Raw genomic sequence first — 13,330 nt, 5'->3', positions numbered from 1 at the left:
ATGGACACAGTAGTGTAGTCTCCATAGTGTTTTTTCATAACGTAATACACATTAGCAATGTTTGCAAGCTTCTCAGTGGACTGGGTCATGGGATTTTGTGGCAGTGATAGTACAGCTTTGCTAAAGATGAGCTTCCTGAACTGCTTCTCAGACTGGGAGCATGCCCATGGACATCCTGGGTTGGCCAGCTCAGAAACCAGCTCATTTGTGTTGATACTGCCAAGCTATTACTCCAGCCAGGGGTGCAGGCTATGGCTGCTCAGTCAGCTCAGGGGTGAGTCTGCCAGGCTGTTTCTCTGGCCAACGGTATAGGCTTATGGCTGTCTGGCCGGCTTGAGACTGATACCACCAATGCTGGGCCCACTGGGAAGTTTATCTGGCTAGCAGTATGGCTCTGCAGAAGCTTGACTTCCTTTGGGGCCTATCTGCTGGGGGCACATTTGCTATTTCTCTGGCCAGAGGTATGGGTATGCTGGCCTGAGGCTAATGGCCCTGCTTTTCAGGGCCAAAGTCACACCTACTTCTGGCTCTGAGCACCTGGGGTCATGGTGTTGCAGCCACTTGTGTAGGATGGAGTGAAATGACAGTAGAGTCCCAAGGCCAGAGAGGTACAGTGGCTGCTGGCTCCTAGAGCAGGGAATATTCCAGCAGTGGCTCTAGTTTCAAGATTCCACCATGCTGCAGCAGCTGGAGTCACAAAAACGTGGCAGGGAGAGGTGGAGGAAGGCAGTAAACTTGTCCTAATCTGGAGCACTACAGCTGCATGAATTCTAGGCAGCTCTCCAAACTAGGCTCGGGGCTTGTGAAGACTCTGGCATTCTCCCTTAGGAAGGACATAGGTGTCCTAAGGGGGCTTGAAGTCTTCTTGCCTTTTTCCCCACAAATGGAAGTCCCTCCTGACTCGGGGCTAATCCTGGCAGAGGAGAAGGAGTGGCAGAGGCAAAGTCCCTCAATTCCCTTTCCGTGTTGTCATCCTGGACTTCTGAGCACCACAGGGACCACACCACTCCCTTGCTGCACTCCAGTGCTCTCCCTCCAACACTCCAGTTGAATTTTAGTTTTTTATGTGTTGTCTTGGTCATTGCTTGTTGAGGGAGACAAATGCCAGTATCCTCTAGTCAGTCATCTTGCTGACGTCTCTCACCCTTACAGCAGCAATAGAAACTAATAGGGCTCTCTTTAGTGCAGCGTATAGTTTTTGACCTAAAAAGGAGATACCACATCAAAACTAAACCTCACTGAATATTTCTGCTTATTAATTTGACTTTTATTTTTTAATGATTCTGGACTTTATAGTTCCAGAAATTGTCAATGTAGTTCTCTTTATTATACTCTTAACCAATGGTGAAGGAAGGGAGAAAAATACTAAGGCATGCAATGTTGAGCCAATTTCCATCAAATGTTTGTTTCTCTAAATAGTCGTTGTTTTTCCAATTCAGCTAATGTGATATGAAAACTCAGTAATTTGTGTGTTCTGTTGCATATGAAATCTGGATATCTACAGCATCAGAATCCACAATATGAAAGCAGTTGTTTATAATTTCTCATGTATTCTGATTGTCTTTCCTCATATGATAACAACTGGCTATTATAAAGAAGATGAAAATGATTCTTTGTTTTCTAAGATTCTGATTCTTTCACATAACTAGTACTCAAACATCTTTTACATAATTTAACACACAATGATTTACTGTATCTTTCAAAAAAATGTGCATGCTTAGAAGTTGGAGTGTTTTGAGTACCCCCTAATAATTGTAGTTTTATTTATGAATTATATATTTTTACATGTCTATTACAGTGATATTATGTCTGTTATGAAGCATGCCAGAGGGAGACTTTTTTTAATGAGATAAAAACAAATACAGGCTATAGAATAGCACAAGTTAAATACTGATATAAACTGAATGTGTCCCTCCAGAATTCATATGTTAAAACCTAACCCCAATTTGGTATTTGGTGTTAGGGCCTTTGGGAGGCAGTTAGGTCATGAGGGAGAGTCTTTAATACCTTTACAAAGAGACCTCAAAACCTCCCTCTTGAATATTCTAACACCTTGATTCATGTGTGCATTATATGTAAAGAAGTTCTACAAGTTAATGAAAGAAAACCAGTATGATTCACTTAGGGAAAAAAAATGGAAAAATAGTTGAATAAACACTCCACCAAAAAAAAAAAAAAAAAAAAAGAGTATCTTAATGGTCAGGAAATAGGAAAAATTTCCCAACTCTTGTAGCCATCAGAAAAGGCAAATTAAAACCACAATGAAATACAACTGCACAGGTATCCAAAGGGTTAGAACAAAATGAATGGAGATATCAAGTGTTGGGGAGGATGTGGAGCCATCAGAATTCTCATGTGATGCTGGCTGAAATGCAAATAGGTATAACCACTTTGGAAAACTGTTTAGATGTTTCTACTAAAGCTTGAATGTATGTGTGTCCTATGACTCAGCATTTCTACTCCTAGAATATACTCAGTAGATCCTGTATATTGACTTGAAACTACATTTTGAAAGGACACATTATGTACCTGGGAGAGTTAAAAAGATCAACATGGAGACGTTTTTCTAGTAAAACTACTGGATAATAGGTCACTTAAGTAATAGAAAATAAGACCAAAATGAGACTTTGACAGAAACCTCCATGACAGAAGAAAACAAAACAGAAATTTAAAGATGTAAATGAAAATCAAGTATTAGAGCAAAACAAAATAAATAGAAAACATAGGTTCCTCTATGACCTATGAATGATGAAAACTTCCTTCTTAATGAATTAAAATTGAGTAGCAAGATGGAAAACTGTAGATAAAATAATTTTATAGGAAAAGAAATATACAAATTAAAACAAAAACACATTTTTTTTTACAAGGGGCACAGTTATTAGGGTTTAAAAATAATGAAGTTTGAAAAATATTTACAGCTTAAATCACATAGGGTTAATATTCTTATATAATTAGTTTCTAAAAATAAAGAAAATACAAGAATACCTATATAAAAAATAAATGGGCTAGAGAAATGAATAGACAATTCATAGTAAAAGAAATATCCATGGATTTTTACATACAAAAATCATTCACTCTCTCATAATAAGGAAACTACAAAGTAAAGCTATACAAAAGTACAATTTCTTGCCAATCGTGTTGGAAAAAAAACCAAAAGTTCATTAACCTACTAGGATGATAAAGCTAGGGAAAATAGACATTCTCAAAAATAGCTGGTGAAAATACAAACTTGTAAAAGCTCTATGAAGAACACTTTAGTGACATCTAGCAAACTCTCATAAATTTATCTGTTGACCAAAAAATTCATCCTTTAGGAATCTACTCGGAGGAATGACTAGTAAAATTATAAAAAAAGATATATGTGCAAAATAATTCATTTTAGCATCATTTGTAAAACAATAAAAAGAACTAAATATCTACTGCTTGGCACATGTTAGTCTGTTCTCACACTGCTAATAAAGAAATACCCAAGACTGGGTAATTTATAAAGGAAAAAAAGTAGCTTAATGGACTGACTCACAGTTCTGCATGGTTGGGGAGGCCTCAAAATTATGGCAGAAGGCAAAGGAAGAGCAGAGTCACATCTTACATGGTGGCAGGCAAGAGAGCATGTGCAGGAGAACTTCCCTTTATAAAACCATCAGATCTCACGAGACTTATTCACTATCACAAGAACAGCACAGGATAAATCCACCCCATGATTCAATTATCTCCCACCAGGTCCCTCCCATGACACATGAGAATTATAGGAGCTACAGTTCAAGATGAGATTTGGGTGGGGACACAACCAAACCATATCAGTACATCTACAGCTACTAAGCAGAATGACTCTAAAGACTACTGTGGAGTGCTCTCCGGAACATACAAAACATATTGCCTACTTCTGTCTATTGAAAAGAGATGAAAACAATGACAAAATAAGTAATGTTGAGCACTCCTAGCACCCATATTGTGGTCTAGAAATACAATTTCCCTTTAAAGGAACCAGGGCCCTTGGAAGAAATGGCTGATTCTAGGTCTGCAGTAAAATATGTGCAAGATAAATTTTGGAACACTTTGTCAGATATCAAAGAAACTGTTAAAAACTGCTATGCTCATGTCAAAAGGAATCAGAAGCCAACTTCAAAAGATCTCCATTGACCAAGAATTAAAACAAATTATATATATAATGATAACAATGGCAGTAATTTGAAATGTGAAATTGTTTAAATCCCCTTTTATACTGTTAGAAGGAATGTAGATTGTGCAGCCATTATGAAAGACAGTATGGAGTTTCCTAAAGAAATTAACAGTAGAGCTACCACACAACTCAGCAATTCCCCTTCTAGCTATGTGTCCAAAGGAAATGAAATCACCCCTTTGTCAAAATATCTGTACTCTCATGTTCATTGCAGCATTATGCATATTAGCCATGATATGGAAACAATTGAAGTGTCCATCAGTGGGTGAATGGAGAAAGAAATTGTGGTATATATATATACAGTGGAATATTATTCAGCTGTAAAAAAGGATATACCACTATTTGCAACAACATGGATAGATCAAAAGGACACTATGTTAAATGAAATTATTCAGACACAGAAATAAAGCATATGTATGTGGAATCTTTAAAAAAGTTGAATACATAGAGACAGAGTAGAACCATTGTTTCCAGGGGCGAGAGCAGAGGGAGAGAGTAGGGAGAGGGGGAAAGGAAGATGTCAGTCAAAGGGTAAAAAGTTGCAGTTGTATAGGATGCATAAGGCTAGAGATCTAATGTATATTATTAGGATTATGGTTAAAAATATTGTATTGTATATCTATAATTTGCCAAGAGAATAAATTTTAGGCACTCTTACCACAAAGGGGAAAAAAAAGGTAACTATATGAGACAATGCATATGCTAATTTACTAGACTGTAATAATCAATGTACTATATATATTCAAGATAAGTATATTAAAATATATAGTATACCTTACAATATACTTTTAAAAGTTTCTGTGTTCCTAATGAGATAAAAATCTAGTTGATCAACTTTAGGTACCATTGAACAAATTATTTTAGAAATTGATAAATAAAAGGATATAATCTTGGATATTCATAAAATTTTTATCATTATGTAGCCAAGTAGTAGAATGGGATATTCCATTTTTTGAAGTTTAAGCTAATAAACACAGGAGAAATACTAGATTTAAAATATTTTTATATTGTAATACCAATGAATTAATAATCTAGGCTTTAATAATTATTGACATTATATGCCTCTTGATGTAGGATACACCAGCACCTATGAAATAGTATTTACAAAGTATCCAAACTGTATCTAAGGATACCTCTTTCCAACTACCAATTTACAGAAAATAATACAAAAGAAAACATTAAATGACACCATGAGGGATAAAATCAGCAAAATTAAGATTGTCAAAAGCAATACAGAACAAGAAAAAGTTTCTCCTTTAAAATTGCAAGAAAAAAAGCTTAAATTATATTTATTTAGAGACACATCAACAATCACAATATGTGAACTTATAACTTATTTGGAATCAGATTAAAACAAATTATAAGCAAGAACATTCATTGCAAAACAATAATAATTCTTAACTTGTACAGATCAAGGAAATATACATCTTATTTTCAGCTGCATCTGCCACTGATATGTTCAGAATTGTTAATATATTAATGTGGTGTATTAGTCCAATTTCATGCTGCTGATAAAGACATACCTTAGACTGGGCAATTTACAAAGAAAGGTTTAATTGAATGTGCAGTTCCATGTGGCTGGGAAAGCCTCACAATCATGGTGGAAGGCAAGGCGGAACAAGTCGTGTCTTACATGGATGGCAGCAGGCAAAGAGAGAATGAGGAAGATGCAAAAGTGGAAACCCCTGATAAAACTGTCATATCTCATGAGACTTAACTATTATGAGAACAGTATGGGGGAACTGCTCCTATGATTCAAATATCTCCCACCGGGTCTCTCCCACCACACAGAATTATGGGAGTACAATTTAAGAAGAGATTTGGGTGGGTACACAGAATCAAACCATATAATTCCGGGCCTGACCCCTGCCAAATCTCATGTTCTCACCTTTCAAAACCAATTATGCCTTCTCATCAGTCCCCAAAGTCTTAACCCATATCAGCATTAACTCAAGAGTCCACAGTCCAGTCTCATTTGAGACAAGGCAAGCCCCTTCTGCCTATGAGCCTGTAAAATCAAAAGAAAGTTAGTTACTTCGTAGATACAATAAGGGACTGACCTTGGATAAATACAGCCATTCCAAAGGGGAGACTTGGCCAAAACAAAGGGGCTACAGGTCCTATGCAAGTCCAAAATCCAGTGGGGCAGTCAAATCTTAAAGCTCCAAAATGATCTCCTTTGACTCCATGTCTCATATCTGGGTCACGCGCTGATGCGAGAGGTGGGTTCCCATGGTCTTGGGCAACTCCACCCTTGTGACTTTGCAGGGTACAACCCACCTCCTGGCTGCTTTCACAGGCTGGCATTGAGTGTCTGTGGTTTTTCCAGGCACACAGTGCAAGCTGTTGGTGGATATACCATTCTGGAATCTGGAGGATGATGGCCCTCTTCTCACAACTACACTAGGTGGTGCCCCAGTAGGGACTCTGTGGGAGGGCTCTGACCCCACATTTCCCTTCCGCACTGCCCTAGCAGAGGTTCTAGATGAGGGCTCTGCCCCTGCAGCAAACTTCTGCCTGGACATCTGGTTGTTTCTACATATCTTCTGAAGTCTAGGAGGTGGTTCCCAGACCTCAATTCTTGGCTTCTGTGCACCCACATGCTCAACACCATGTGGATGCTGGCAAGGCTTGGCACTTCCACCCTCTGAAGCAACAGCCCAAGCTGTACCTTTGCCCCTTTTAGTCATGGCTGGAGTGACTAGGATGCAGGGCACCAAGTTGCTAGACTGCACATAGCACAATGACTCTGGGACCTGCCCAGGAAACCATTTTCTCCTAGACCTCCAGGCCTGTGATGGGAGGGACTGCTGTGAAGACCTCTGACATGCCCTGGAGAGATTTTTCCCCATTGTCTTTGGGGTTAACATTTGGCTCTGTTACTTATGCAAATTTCTGCAGCCCACTTGAATTTCTCCTCAGAATATGAGTTTTTTTCTTTTCCACCCCATTGTCAGACTGCAAATTTTCTATGCTCTGCTTCCCTTATAAAACTGAATACGTTTAACAGCATGCAAGTTACCTCTTATGCTTTGCTGCTTAGAAATTTCTTTGGCCAAATACTCTGAATAATCCCTCTCAAGTTCAAAGTTCCACAAATCCCTATGACAGGGGTAAAATGCTGCCAGTCTCTTTACTAAAATGTAGCAAGAGTCACCTTTGCTCCAGTTCCTAACAAGTTCCTCATTTCCATCTGAGACCTCCTCAGCTTGTACTTTATTGTCCATATTGCTATCATGCTTTTGGTCAAAGCCATTCAACAAGTCTCCAGGAAGTTCCAAACTTTCCCACATTTTTCTGTCTTCTTCTAAGCCCTTCAAACTGTTCCAGCCTCTGCCTGTTACCCAGTTCCAAAGTTGTTTCCACATTTCCAGGTATCTTTTCAGGAGTGCCCCACTCTGCTGGTACCAATTGACTTATAAGTCCATTTTCACACTGCTGATAAAGACATACCTGAGACTGGGCAATTTATGAAGAAAGGCTTAATCGGACTTACAGTTCCACATGGATGGGGAAACCTCAAAATCACGGTAGAAGGCAAAGAGGAGCAAGTTATGTCTTACATGTCATGTCTTACATGGATGGCAGCAGGCAAAGAGAATGAGGAAGATGCAAAACTGGAAACCACTGATAAAACCATCAGATCTCATGAGACTTATTCACTACCATGAGAACAGTATGGGAGAACTGCTCCCATGATTCAATTATCTCCCACCAGGTCCTTCCCACAACATGTGGGAATTATGGGAGTACAATTCAATATGAGATTTGGGTGGGGACACAGAGCCAAACCATATCATGCAGGCTGCAAGTTACTTCAAATATTTTTTCAGTAAAGGCTAGACAGAAATAATTATTCAAAACAAACTGGAGATGTACTGCCAATAGTTTTTGACAGTGTGTGAACCAATTTGTACTTCCACTAGTAAGGGATAATAAAAGCTACGGATAAATGGCATGAGAAGCAATATATTTGCATCTCTAGGTCCAGGGATGACCTGGATTTCAGGACTACTGGGCAATGAACCCACTCGATAGTAGATTGTACTCAGAAGTTTCTCTCAACAGCAGCTACTGCTGGTAAGTCACCACAGAGGAGAGGAAATGGACAAGACTAAGTGATAGTCACATAGGGGGCACCCTTTGTCTTTTAGGTTCTAGTTGCATAAAAAAGAGTATATACTAGTATTCTCCACTGGGGACAACTTTGCCTACTACCGCATTAACCCCTGGGAATATTCAGCAATATCTAGAAACTTTATTTATTGTCATGACTTGGTGGAGAGGGTACTACTGGCCTCTAGTCGGTAGAGACCAGGGATGCTGCTGAACATCTCTACAACCTTGTTGTCCCATTACTCCACAACAAAGAATTGCCTGGCCCAAGATGTCAACAATGCCAAGTTTAAGAAACTGATATTACCTTTAAGGGTTAGTATCTTAGTCCATTTAGGGAGCTAGAAAAAATAAAATAGACTGGGTGGCTTACAAATAACAAAGTTATTTCTCACAGTTTTGGAGGCTGGGGAGTCTAAGATCAAGGCACCGGCATATTAGTTATCTGGTAAGGGCTTTCTTCCTCTTAGAAAGCTGCCTTCTCATTCTAACCTCATGTTGGGGAAGAATTTAAGGGGCCTCTCTCAGACCTCTTTCATAAAGGATCTATTTCCATTCGTAAGGATTCCACTCCCATAACCTAATTACTTCTCAAAGACTCCACCTCCTAGTACCATCACCTTGGGGGTTAGAATTTCAGCATATGAATTTGGGGGACACAAACAGTCAGATCATAGCAGGTAGTAACTTGCAAGGAGTACAGGAGTGACTTCTGGGGTGCTGGTAAAATTAAGTTTCTTGATCTAGGTGCTAGTTTCATGAGAACATTCAATCTATGAAAATTTATTAGGGTGCACAATTATGACATGTATATTTTTCTCTGTGTATATCTATAATTGAAGACAGTATATATAATTATATATCTATTATATATAGTTAAAAGAATATGTTATACACACAGATACATACATATATATATATGTACTATAAATCAATAAAAGGGAGCAGAATGTGCACGACACAGTGCTGAATATTTGTAATCTTTATTCAAAACCCCCATAATTTAGGTGCTATTATTTCCACCCTAGAAATGAAGAAAATGGGACTCCAGGATGGTAAGTGGGTCACCCAGAGGCAGTAAGTTAGTACCATAGTATCAAAGTTTAAACTCTAAACTCTATTTTTTCTGGTTCCAAGTCATTGTACTCACCAAACTCCAAGCAAGTAACAAACGCCAAGGAAAGGCTGTTGACGAAAGAACTGGTCTTCATTTCCACAGTGTCTAAAGTTGAGATCAACCAGAACTCTGAGTTTTGCTGTCTTTTCAAATGCATCTTATAAAACATGTAAAAGTTTCGTTGCCTCTGAAGTAGAAAATAGAAGTTGAAAAAGAAAGTGGGTGAAACAGATCAACTAAGCTTGCAATTTTATAGCTTACCAGGGCATTGGGAGAGAAGTATGAAGTTACTAAAGTTTATCACTTAATGGGAAGTTTTAAGACACATAGAATTGCATTCATGCATATTCCCACCAAACTATGAATAACCTAAATCTAGACGAAAAATAAGGGTTAGGAGGAAAGGGCATTAATTATTAAAATGAATGAGACACTATTTGGGAAATCTTTCACAGGAGCAGCCAGTTTAAATGCTAGATACAAATGGACAGTGTGAACAAATAACTGTTTATAAGAAACAAGGGAAAAGACTGTCAGAAAACCTCCTCATTCAAAAATCAGTCATTCAAAAATTGCTCAAACCTGAGAGTATTCTGGCAACCCCTGCAATCATGACTCTTTTGAAGTGGTTCATGTACAATCAAGAATTAGAGCACAGATCAAAACCTTAAACCCAGATAGACCATGTTAATTATGCAAAATATTTTTAATTGACTGAAACTGTGATTTAAAAGTGCCTTAAATATAAATGGTCACAATAAATGGTGGCAACTGGCATGTTTGTAACAGGGCCCCAAGTATTATAAGCAAATATACTGCTATAAATTAGGAAGCTTAAACTTACGACTCTTTGCATGACCAGAGAACCTTTGCCCGGCCATTGCTGTCTAACTCTGTCTTCCACTTATACCGGATCCTAGTCCAGTACCTCCGATTTCTTCCTGAGCCGAGCCCAACATGAAGTACACATTAAATGCAGATTATCCATGCCTCTGCTTTCTGCTTTAACTGAGCCTAGAATGTTCCATTTATCTCTGTTAACTTTTCTTTACTGAACTACTTCTCCCACTTGTGCAGGCCTTTTGGGGGTGAAAAACAAAAAGAACCACCAGTGTTTTGGGAGGCTGAGGTGGGAGGATTCTTTGAGGCCAGGAATTTGAGACCAGCCTGGGCAACATAACAAGAACTTATCTTTACAAAAAAAGATTACAAAAAAAGAGAAAAAAAAGCCAGGTGTGGTTGCATGCACTTGTAGTCCCAACTGTTTGGAAAGCTGAGGTGAGAGGATCACTTGAGCCCAGGAGTTTGAGGCTGTAGTGAGTCATGATCATGCCAGTGCACTACAGCCTCAGGGATAAAGCAAGACCCTATCTCAAACAACCAACCAAACATAAACATGTCAAGGATTTAAAACTATTTAAATCGTAAGTTATCTGGTGGATGCATGCTAAGTCAGTTATGCCAGCTACTTATTATGCAGCTAAACAAATGATTCATTTGCTTTTACCTTTCCAACCAGTTATTTTGTCCTAATAATGAGAATAGGTAAGAAGAGAAACTTGTATGTATTATCATAATAAATTAAAGGAATGAAAAACTGAAATCTGAGAATTTCTCAGCCATAAAGAATATTATAATAAAACCTTCCCAGAGAAAAGCTGAACTGACTGACGGATTAATTGAATTCTGGCATTGAGAAGGCTACTGACATTGGGTTCCTAGCAAAATACATTCTTCACATGGAGAATTCCAATGCAGCAAGAGGAAAACTAACTATCTCTCCTGAAAATGCAGGTTATTGGGTTTTTAATTGGAGTCTATGAATTGATTTTTAGAAATATCTGAAGTTATACAGAAACATATGAATATATATGTAAGAATGTGTGTGTGTGTGTGTGTGTGTGTGTGTGTGTCTGTATCTCCTCCTCTCTGTTTTCCTATGGGAGAAAAAAAATACATGGCCTTCCTCAGATACTCAAATATCCTATGACCTTTTTGCTCTACAAGCTTTAATGTATGAAAAGGAAAAAAAAACTTACTCCTCTGAGAGATGTAGTTTCGGGGTGCCACACTAGTGAACATCAGTATAACCTGTAAAAACAATAAAACTTTCTGGACCATCAGGTTCTGAGATTTTATGAGCCAGTTTGCTCTTGTAAAGCAATGTTATTATGATTATTGTTATTACTTTTGTAAAACAATCTTTTAATGCTTCAGTAGGCAATCAGTTACAGGAAGTCATTTTACTACTCCTGATAATAAGAATCTTTAAAAAATGGTGAATGACTTGTGTGAAAATGAGGATCGAATACTCAAATGCAAAAACATTATGTAAGAACTTTCTGCATTGGGTTTGTTGTTTAAAATGGCTCTCAACCCTTCGAGAAAATCTAAATGTTTGTATGATTTTTGGAAATAGGTTTAAAATGTAAAAGCGGTAATTGGATCATTGTTTTCATGTATAAATACTGCCAGTTGATTAGATAGGTCCCACCCTGATTGAGGGTGGGTCTGCCTCTCCCAGCCCACTGACTCAAATGTTAATCTTCTCTGGCAACACCCTCACAGACACACCCAGGAACAATACTTTGCATTCTTCAATCCAATCAAGTTGACACTCAACCATCACAAGCCCACCCCTTGTCAACTTGAACCCATACATATCTCCTGAAATCATCCATTATCTTCAATAAAAGACAATAATAAAGTTATAATTACACCTAACATAATACAGCTATCCTTTATACAACTGGAAGCGCACTAATCCTTAACCTAAATGCTATTACATAAAGCTAACAACACTTAAATGCTGATATGAAGTCAATAAATCTTGTGTAACATGATAAAGGAAAAAGAAAGGAAATAAAACGAAGATGTTTTCTTAGTACAAATGTATACATGCACAAACAAGTTCTTAACAAAGTAAGGAGGAAATCTAAATACTAATGACAATTAGAGTTCTCTTTTCTGCAACTGGTCAAGTGGTCATAGCTGGTATTGATGACTACCTTCTTCTACTACTCATTCTGTATTCCCTTTGCCTTCAACAAGCACCTTGGTGGGTCATGGTGTTTTTTACCTGGTGGAGTGACCCAAACCTTTATTCCTGAAGGGTCTGGGCTATTTATAGTCCTTCCTGGACTGGGTTGTTGTAGTTTCCCATTAACCTTAATCACAGGGCATGATAATACTAAGAGACACCCGAAGGGATCTCCTTTATTCCACACACACTCTTTCTTACTTTCACTGTGGAGTAGTAGACTGATTTCATCTTGATAGTCCAGGTCAGTCACCCCAGCCAACGCTGTAACTCCATTCTTAGCCTGTAGACTTAGAGGTGGGGGAGCCCGAAGTGTCCAGGTAACAATGTTAACTTCCAGTTTAATGGAATCATTATGTCTCCTAGTAGCAGCATTCCTCCCTCTAGAACTAAGACCTCTAGGCCAGCAGAACACAATGTCGGGGTAACAGGAAGCAAGAATTTTGCCAGTGGGTCACTAGGGGTGATGGTGAGTGGTGCCACTTTCACTTCCACCCCTTGATTCCTGGACCTGTGAATCCTTGCTATGGGAGAAACAGTACCATATGTTGGATGCTGATTCAGGGCATACACGGCCTTCTGGAGAACTTTGCCCCAGCCCTGCAAAGTGTTGTCAGCTAGTTGGCTAATTGTGTAGTTAGCTAATTGTGACTTCAAATGGCCATTCCACCATTCTGTCAATCCAGCTGCTTCAGGATGATGGGGAACATGGTAAACCAGTGAATTCTAGGAGCACGAGCCCACTGCCGCACTTCTTAAGCTTTAAAGTGAGTGCCTTCGTCAGAGGCAATGCTGTGTGGAACATCATGGTCATGGATAAGGCATTCTGTTAGTCCACGATGGTAGTCTTGGAAGAAGCACAGTGTGCAGGATATGC

Source organism: Macaca mulatta, chromosome 7 (assembly GCF_049350105.2).
Source record: "Macaca mulatta isolate MMU2019108-1 chromosome 7, T2T-MMU8v2.0, whole genome shotgun sequence".
NCBI lineage: Eukaryota > Metazoa > Chordata > Mammalia > Primates > Cercopithecidae > Macaca > Macaca mulatta.
Note: the sequence above shows the minus strand (reverse complement) of the source record.